This window comes from Herpailurus yagouaroundi, unplaced genomic scaffold (genome assembly GCF_014898765.1).
Source record: "Herpailurus yagouaroundi ecotype Mexico unplaced genomic scaffold, PumYag 146422, whole genome shotgun sequence".
Taxonomy (NCBI): domain Eukaryota; kingdom Metazoa; phylum Chordata; class Mammalia; order Carnivora; family Felidae; genus Herpailurus; species Herpailurus yagouaroundi.
In genome coordinates this window covers 11,892-22,027 of record NW_024422490.1, presented here as the reverse complement: position 1 = coordinate 22,027, position 10,136 = coordinate 11,892, and the positions used below count along the sequence as shown (strand labels likewise).

The following is a 10,136-nucleotide window of genomic DNA, read 5'->3' as shown; positions in this document are numbered from 1 at the left end:
TCACGGTCCTGTCCAGAATCCATGCCAGGAAACTGAGTGAGCAGAGGAGAGGGGACAAGATCCTCCTGAATGCCTGCTGCCCTGGGTGGGTGAGAACAGACATGGCCGGACCTAGAGCCACTAAAAGCCCAGAAGAAGGAGCAGAGACCCCCGTCTACTTGGCCCTTTTGCCCTCAGATGCTGAGGGACCTCACGGGGAGTTTGTTATGGAGAAGAAAGTTGAACAATGGTGAACTGAATTCATGGTTCCATCTATGGGGCCCTCTGTGAAACCCCCTCCCTTGCCCAAAAGAACTCTTTCCCTGTCAATACTATCCCTATCCAAAACAAAACAAAGTGTAAAATATCCCTACTTGTATTTGAGTAGTCTGCTAATTCTGTGAAAGATTTTTTATTTTAGCTGTGAAAAGGCAGAGAAAAATGAAATAAGTGAAATAACACCAGAAATGAATAAATGGTTCTTTATAAATGCCTGTTTGTACAGACTGTATATGCTAAACCAGCAGAAAAATCTAATACACCTAAGTAGATGAGGAGAAGTTACAGTCTAGTTCAAGAGTAAGCAAACATTATAGAAAGAGACAGACAGTAATACTTTTAGCTTTGCAGGCCACACAGTCCCTATAGCATCTGCTCGGATCTGCTGTTGTAGCTGAAAGAACCCAGAGCCAACGCATAAGCCAATGAGCATGGTTGGATGTGCCAGGGAGCATCTTTCACCAGCCTCTGGTATAACATGGGCAACACATCTGCTGTGGTCTCTTAAAATACCGGATTCCTTGGGAAAAACAATTGCCACGTGTGAAATAGGAGTGAGAACACAAGATACATCCATACGGCGATCTGAGACAAGGGGAGGAACTGAGTATAGATTGGGTGTAGATCATGACTCCCAAGTGACTCGCTCCAGGACACCAAAGTGACAGAAGATTCTTCCTGCCCAAACCAAGCCTGGCTCCTGTGGGCCTGAATGAACACCCACCACCTGCCTCCCTTCACAGGAACATCCCTGTTCTAAAGATGCTTCTACTTACTGATTACATTTCTTTTTATATATATATATGAAATTTATTGTCAAATTGGTTTCCATACAACACCCCGTGCTCATCCCAACAGGTGCCCTCCTCAATGCCCATCACCCACCCTCCCCGCCCTCCCACCCCCTCCCCATCAACCCTCAGTTTGTTCTCAGATTTTAAGAGTCTCTTACTTTTCACTCTTCACCAGGGATTTTCAGGCTTACCCAAATGAAAGGTGACAGACCCAGAAAGCAAGGGTAGGGTCCGTATTTTAAAAGTTTTTCACTTCAAAGGGGTGAATCATTTCCTCCCTGTGAGCTTGTATTTCTAATCTGACCATGAGGAAACTCAGTGTGTAGAGCAGCACAATAGAATCTCAATTGCTACTTTGGCAATCCATCACAAACATCTTTTTTTTGATACCATAAAAATAACACCATATATATAACATTTATTTACTGTGACCTTGGAAGAACATAAAAAATAGGCAATTTAGGCAAATGGGATTATATAACCATTAAACATTCTAAGCAATGCGTCAGCCCTCAGTGACCTTCATAAACATTCCCTCCCTCTCAGGGCCCACTGGCAGTCACACTGAGGGAGAAGCCCAAAAGTTAGGACAAGACCTAATTCTCTACTTCTCCCTCTTGAATTTCTCTTTAAAAAGCACGGGAATCTTGTCCCCAAAGGCAGTTCTGTGTAAGCAACTAAACTGAATTTTGGAAAGAAAGCAACCTTATCCATTCTGCAGAGGAAGAAGGATACATGCTCAAGACAATATCTGTGCTCCTTTTTTTCTGCTGGGGTTTTCCCAAAATAATTTTAGTTCACCTACCATGAATCTCAACCCCATATAGATCCATGACCAACCACCTTTATTTTGGGGAGCACAGCATTCCAACCAGAACCAATGCTGGGCCTAGAGGAGGGATCCTAAGAGGACACAGTGCAGCCCCAGGGGAGACAGATTTGGTATAGAGAGCCTTCTGGTACCTTCGCTGTAACTTTCTTGAAAGGATGAAGGCGGGGCCTAGTGTTCTAGGAGTCACAGCACTGAATGCCAGCACACAGTTCTGGGTCCAGGCCCCCGCACCACTGGCCCTCTGTGTGGCCCACAACACCATCCGCCCCACACACAGGGCCTCCCTAGCACTCCACACAGTCATGCTGTCACACATCCCACGTGCCACTGGTGACTGGGGCCAACAAGGGCATTGGCCTCGCCATCGCACGCGACCTGTGCTGGCAGCTCTCCAGGGACGTGGTGCTCACGGCACGGGACGAGGCGCGGGGACGGGCGGCCGTGCAGCAGCTCCAGGGCAAGGGCCTGAGTCCGCGCTTCCACCTGCTGGACGTCGACGACCTGCAGAGCATCCGCGCCCTGCGTGACTTCCGCGCAAGGAGTACGGAGGCCTGGATGTGCTGGTGAACAACGTGGGCATTGCCCTTGCTAGTAAGGACATGGGAAGGCCAGGAGACCTCCCTTAGGGGACCAGCCAGGGTGAGTCTGGAGCTGGTGTCTGAACCGCTGCTGTGGGGCCATAGCTCCAAGGGGATCAAGAACCCCCACCCTAGGGAAGAAGATAGACTGGAGGCAGAGGGAGAGAGGACCCTCCAGGAACTGCAAGCCTTTTCAGCCAAAGGACCTTGGCATTGCCATAGATCAGACTCTCAGGGACTTCACCTGGGTTTTTGCATGTTTCTCTCTTTGAGAATCTCCATGAGTCTTTTGTTTGTTTATTTGTATATTTTGAGAGAGAGAGAGAGAGAGCAGGGAGGGGAAGAGAGAGAAGGAGAGAGAGAATCCCAAGTAGGCTCCACACTGTCAGCACAGAGCCCAATGTGGGGCTTGAACTCAAACTGCAATATCATGATCTGAGCAAAGTCAGACGCTTAACCAACTAAGGCGCACAAGTGCCCCTCCATGAATTTTGACTGATTTTGAAATAACACAACAAATCCCACAGGGTCATATGCAGAGATGCCTTGTGCACCCTTACCTTAGCTTCTTGCAATGGTGCCAAATTACAAAGCTAAATAGCATCACTGTATGAGATAATTCCCTTTGGAACAAAGTGTACACTAACCTACACACTTGAAAATTGACCAGATTGCACATACAACAAAAATGTTACTGTCACTGCATGGAATCTTCTTAGAAGGCTACTACTTACTAACCTATTCTCTTTCTCCCATACCAGCTAATGACCCCACCCCCTTACATATTCAAGCAGAAGTGATGATGAAAACAAACTTCTTTGGTACCCGAGACGTGTGCACAGAACTGCTGCCTCTAATGAGACCCCAAGGTAGGTGTGACAAGGGACACAGGCAGTGGTGTTTCTGGAATGATCTTGCCGCTGCCTCTCTGACCTCATCTACGGGCCCTGCTCCCTCTCCCTGCTCAGCCACCCCGGCCTCCCTGCTGTGTCCCCACCTGGACAGGTGCCCTTCCCCTCAGGACTCTGTACACACGTGTCCAGCACTCAGCAGTGCCCTCTGTCCCACTGGCCTTTCACAACTGGCTGCTTCTTCTCCTTTATATCTTCATTCCAAACTCCCCTCCCAGAGGCCTTTTTCTGGCTCTGTGTCCTCACAGGTGCACTTCCCTGGGGATTTCTTCCTGGACCCTTCCTTCTCCCTCTCCCCCTCTCTGAGTGATCTTATTCAGGCTAGTGGACTCTTCCCTATCCAAACTTGTTAGGGCCCCCTAAACTCTGTCACCTGCCTAGAACATTCCCAGAGCCCCAGACACACATAGTTCTCCTCCTGCTTCTCCCTCTCCTCAGGATGTCCTCCTTTCCCTCCTCAAATCCCAGCCCTCCAACCTCCCCCCACCCCACACCTCTACCTAAAACTCTAACACACATCTAGATAACACTTGTGCTTTCCCAATATAATCCTGGTCACAGACCCCACCATCCACCCTCCATGACAAATGAGGTCACCATGCCCACCTCCTGATTATCACTGACCAGGTCCTAACAGTTGCCCTGTGGATTTGCCCCCCAACCTTCTCCATCCCAACTCTCCAACAGAGACTCAGCTGTCATTTCTGGACAATTGTAACCTTCCAAAGAGACGCTACTTCTTCAGTCTTTTCCTTTCTGGTTATTCCCTGTACTTTCTGGGTGCTCATTTACTCCCAAAAGTCCAGGACCAAAGCCCAATCCTGAGCGTAGCTTCTAGGGATCTCTGTCATCAGACCTGCCAAAGTCCAGGCCCATCAGTTCCCCTCAGCTTGTTCAATGTTTGCACAAAACAAACTGCTATAATTCCCTGGTTGTAAACCACTTTAATATTTACCTCCACGTTAATATGATGGGAGAACCACCACTCGTTTAGTACACTGAGTAAATGAGGTGACACTTGTAGAAAGATTAGGGTGTCTGGCCTGAGTGAGCACACGCGTATACAGTTTACTGTCAGTTCTGCCCCCACTGCCTCTTCATTCCTGGAAATTTCTACTACTTCTCCTTCTACCACTGGTTTCACTGGCACCCAAAGTGCGGCTCTCAAATGTCCCCTGACCCCTTTACTCACCATAAGGTTGATGTGGGACGAGTTCCTTGTGCCAGCATCACACTTCCTACACATATCCCTTAGAAGGCAAAACTCACTTCTGGCCGATTGTTTTCTCACCTACAGAACAGTGTGGGTGCCTGCTGTGTATTTGGTCGTGGACCAGAATGAGAAATGAGTGTTCTCCTGCATTTGCTGAGGCAGGCTCTAATCAAACAATTGATCCTGACTCAGAAAAATTAGACTCAGGGACCTAGAAATGCAAGCTATACTCTCAGTGTAAGAGCAGGGTTTTCTTGACTTTGAAAATAGGAGAGTTCTTCCATTGTTTGGGGGGATGGCAGCCACAGCAGTTCGTTACCATAACTTTACACCCTTTAGCAAGACTATCTGGGAGAAATCCTAGCTAGCATAACCGAAAGCAAATACTTTCCCACCTCCCACCTACTTTGGAAACCAGGATAGAAAGAATAATCTTGAATGACGTCCACCAGATCTCTCTAGTTCAGAACCTATTCAAAAATCCAATGTCTGCTTCCAATGTCTGCTTTGGTTTTTGGCATGAAAGGACAAACCAAAAGACAGAATCGTGAACCTAAGGTCACAATAGTATATGTTCATTCTTCTTACTTTTTAATCCTTTCTTCAAAAAGAGTTTTACTGAAATAATTTAGCCACAAAAACAAAATACTAAGAATCTACAACACCCAGGTGCCCACCAGCAGTCTTAACCAGGCAATCAGTATCAAGGTCATGTAAACCCTTTCCCACATTCTATATCATTTCCCTCCCCTTCCCCGCAAATTCCTATTCCTGAATGAGAAGGATACTCTCTTTAAAAGGATAAGCTGTTGTTCCTCTTTATTGTCTTTATCTATGGTTTTATTTCAAAAAGATATTAAGATATAAACATCTCTAAGGAATTGAGCAAACTGGAAATCTGAACATTGTTGTTCATCAGATATTAGCTTAAAGTACTAGGTGGAAATACAGTCTTGTTAACGCTGCACTTATCAAGGAAACCTTAAAAAAGGTGTTCTCAACCTTCATTTGAAAAGGTACTGCTTTGCAATATCCTTAGTCTGAAATGCCACTAGAGGAATTTGCTTGGAAAATTACAATAGTAAACGTAACTCACTCACACACACCCTCTGACATATTGGTTCTAGAAAGGATAGGTGGCTGGGCATTCTAGAGGTGATGTGCTGGGCATCTTATATATGGTGCCCATTAATAACATGGAGGAATAATGAATCTCAAGGTCACGAGCACAGCTGGTTGCAGACTGAGGTCATGTGACATCCAAACTAGTGGTTCTTCCCACGACTCAAGGTCCTCAAATCATTTTTACTTGATCCCCCTCTCCAAATGAAGCCTTACCTGGTAAGTTTAGAGAAACAAAATAAGGACTCTGCTTGATTGGGCCTATGTCTTCCTCGTCTCAGGGCCCCAGGTACCTCAGGGAAAACCACAGGAGGCACATTTAGAACCCTGAGGTGTTTTGTGAAAAACCCCTATCAATCCAAAGACTTAACAACTGGTCCTCTTGATATCAGAAAACATGAATCTTCCAGGGAATGTGATGACTGTGAAATCATCAAAGGTCACAAGAACCAGCTTGAACTTACAGACTCTGAATAGCCTTGAGAATCAAGTAATGCACTTGAAATTTGTGACCCCCAATGAGATGATATCTAAAATACCCTGCATTGTGTAGATCACTGTGGCTCTGCTTGAGGACAGTGAGGTTTGGAGAGTAGGAGATAGTGAGAGATTTCCTAACAATAGATCCCTGGTCACATACAGAGTAATGGTCTGGATAAACTGTAAGCCCAACACACACCCCGGCCCCACCAGCACAAGAGTCCTTTCTTACCTGGGTAATGTGCTTTTCATAGTGACTGTGAAGGGCAACTGTCACACTACCTCACACACGGTGTCACATACTTATAGTCACACATACAGTCTCTGTCTCACGCACACTCCCATTCACATACATATCACACACTGACATGAACTCACACACCCTTAGCACAAAGACGCTGGGATGGTCCATACACTTCTTAGTATATAGGCTGCGTGCATTCCAAAATGACACCTGAAAGCCATGAGTCCACGCTGACGACAAAAATGTTTGGATCAGAGTCTTTGCTGTATAAACTCCACAAGTGCTTCCCATTCCTTCTCATGTGATTCCTGTCCTGAGCTGTCAGACCAGAAGCATCTACCATCTCTCCCAGTTCTAGGAGAAGCCCCCTGACAGCCACCCTGCCCGCTCGGGGATGTGCTCAGTGCATGGGACAGGCCTGAGGAAGAGGGTTTGGTTGCAGCATCTACTACCAGGAATTTACCTACAAAACCTTTTACTCCCCATCACACTTACAGGTAAGCATTTTCACAGCTGATACTAGACTTCCTGAGATAGAAAATAGAGAATAGAAAAGAGGTCATCACTTCATTAGAAACAGCCTACGGAACGTTAGTAGAGTTTTCCATTTACTATCTATACTAAAGGTACTTAAGAAACTGGCTCCACACCCTAGGGAGTAAATGCAGCAGTCTTTCTACTATAGCAGTTACCCAATGTTGGTTCCTCTACTTCTGTCTTATTTCACACACTTCTGTTTTTGAAACTTCAAATCGTTAATATATGTTACTTTTGTTGTGAAAGAGGCAAATGATTTTTGAAAATGAAATAAACTAGTGAGAAGTAATAAAATCGGAAAGCTGCTTACTAAAACATCTAACTTTTCTAAAAATATTGTTTAATGTTTATTTATTTTTTAGAGAGAGAGAGAGAGAGAAAGAGAGAGAGAGCTGTCAGCATAGAGCCAACGCGGGGCTCGAACTCACAAACCACAAGATCATGACCTGAACCAAGATCAAGGGTCAGACATTTAACTGACTGAGTCACCCAGCTGCCCCTAAGTTCCATTAATCTTAGCTTAGTATGTTGTAGATGGAAGGAAGTATGGAGTAACTGACTCCTTTCTCAAAGGTATTCATCTTAGAAACCTGTTACATTAATAAGACAGTTTCTGCAATTCATTTTAATTATCTCTAAACACCACCAATGAGAATCACAGGGTCATGCATTATCTCTTACACTGAACTTGTATGGCACTGACATTCCTTAGTGGGATGGAGCTCAGAGTTAAGTGACCATGACTGTCTTTCCCGGATATTTACATAAAATAGGGATAGTTTCCTAATTTACTGAAGCTCTTATTGTTCGTAAATTCTCATAATTTTTCTATTAGGCTAAAGATACTCATGTAGATGGAAAAATAGTAAACTATTTATACATGTCAATGTAAGTTCACTTTTATGAATAATAACTATATTTTTGAAAAAGAATTAGTGAGAACTGTGAGATTGCTTTACACTTTTAACCACTTTACTGAGATACAATTCACATATCATACACTTTACCCGTTTCAGGTATGCAATTCAGTGGAATTTAGTATATGGACAGACTTGTGGAACAATCACTGCTTTAAGATTAGCATACTGTCATCACCCCAAGGAGAACCTGTGCCCTTAGCACCAGCCCTCTTTTCCCACAATCCCACTGCCTGAAGCACCTCTAATCTATTATCTGTCTGATCATCTACTTCTCTGGACATCCCATATATAGAGAATCATATAATGAGTAGTCTTTTGTGACTGGCCACTTTCTTTTGGGTAATGTTATCAAGATTCATCCATGTTGTAGCATTTCTTTTTATACTATCTTTTTAACATGTGACTGTTCCATTGCCCCTTCCCATAACTATATTGCCTGGTGTTTTCTCACTGCTCCCAAGTTGATGAAATTCCAACATAGAGAAAATACCACACACCTTAGCCCACTGAGGTGATTTGTTTTTACCTGGTTATATCAGAGGGACAGCCCACAAAACACATGCAGTCTGTTCTTCTTCAAAAGGTCATCACTAAAATGATCAGTTGTTTGTTGGTTAATAGGCACTTGTTCATAGAGCACTGCCCATGGGACCATAAGATGTTAAGATGGTTCCAAAGGGGATCTGTGAAGAAAAGTGGCTCTCTACTCATGATTGCAGTGAGCACTGACTTACCTTCTGATAGCACGTTCCTGTATAAGTCACTTTCTTTTCTTTATGGGACATCTGGGCACTGCACACCCCATTAGATCATTTCTCTGCCGTCCTCTGAGACATTATGAGTCTTGCAAGGTTCAATATTGGATTTTGTCCTTCATTTATATAGGAAGACTACATTCACACTCCTAGCAAACTGGTAACTGTCTCCCAAATGGGCAAATCTAAGGGATTTTGGTATTCATCATTCTTACACATGCGATTCTACATGACCATTTGTGTTGTATTTTAGGCAGAGTGGTCACTGTGTCTAGCATAACAAGCTTCATAGTTCTTAACAACTGCAGCTCAGAACTTCAGCAGAAGTTCAGAAGTGAGACTATCACAGAGGAGGAGCTGGTGGGGCTCATGAACAAGTTTGTGGAAGACACAAAGAACGGGGTACACAGGAAGGAAGGCTGCCCTGATATGAAAGTACTCACATATGGAGTGTCAAAGATGGGTGTCACGGTCCTGTCCAGAATCCATGCCAGGAAACTGAGTGAGCAGAGGGGGGGGAGACAGGATCCTTCTGAATGCCTGCTGCCCTAGGTGGGTGACAACAGACATGGGTGGACCTACAGCCATTAAAAGCCCAGAAGAAGGAGCAGAGACCCCCATCTACTTGGCCCTTTTGCCCTCAGATGATAAGGGGCCTCACGGGGAGTTTGTAATGGAGAAGAAAGTTGAACAATGGCCCCCCCCCCAGTTCCCTCCATGGGTCCCATTATGATACTTCCATGATATGAACAAAAGGACTACACTGTTAACAATGTTCATATCGGAAGAAGTAGAAGAAGAAGGAGGAGGAAAAGGAGGAGGAGGAAGGATCACTGTCCATATTGAGTACTTAAATTGAATTGGCTACTAATTCTGGGAAGTCTTTTGTGATTTCTTCTGTGATATATGAGAAGAAAAAGTGGAATTAATGCCAACCAACAATGAGTGAATATCATTGATGAATAAACAATTATAAGTAAATGTCCATGTGTGCAGATTGTTTCTTGCCAGCCAGCCCCAAAGTCTAACAGACCCTAAGTTAGGTCAAGAGAAGGGACAGTTTAACTCAGGTGTTGGTAAACATTAGTGAAAGAGCCACATAATGAATATTTTTGCCTTTGCAAGCCAGTGGTCTCTAATCAAATCTGCTTTTGTACCTTGAAAGTCACCAGAGACAATATATATAACCCATGAATAGGGCTAGATTTCCCTAACTAGCATACTTTATCAGCCTCTACTACAAAATAGACATCATTGTGGTCTCTTTAAATAGCAAACTCATTGGGGAAAAAAAAAAAAAACACAATTGCAAGGTGTGAAATGGGAGTGGGCACTAGAGGTGCATCCATAAGACAACCTGAGACAAGGAGGAAAAATGAATAAGGATTGGTATCAATGGATATGAAAGAATTACTGTCAGATCTCAAGGTGAATGCGCTATTCATGTAAGGAGAAACGGTCAAGTCTGTAACATTAACACAGTCCAGCAAAA

General features: G+C 44.3%; 1 pseudogene; it reads left to right on the top strand.

The window, feature by feature from the left end:
- The first annotated feature begins 2,172 nt into the window (after positions 1–2,172).
- Positions 2,173–9,629, top strand: LOC121026600 (carbonyl reductase [NADPH] 1-like; annotated as a pseudogene).
- Positions 9,630–10,136: the final 507 nt, after the last annotated feature.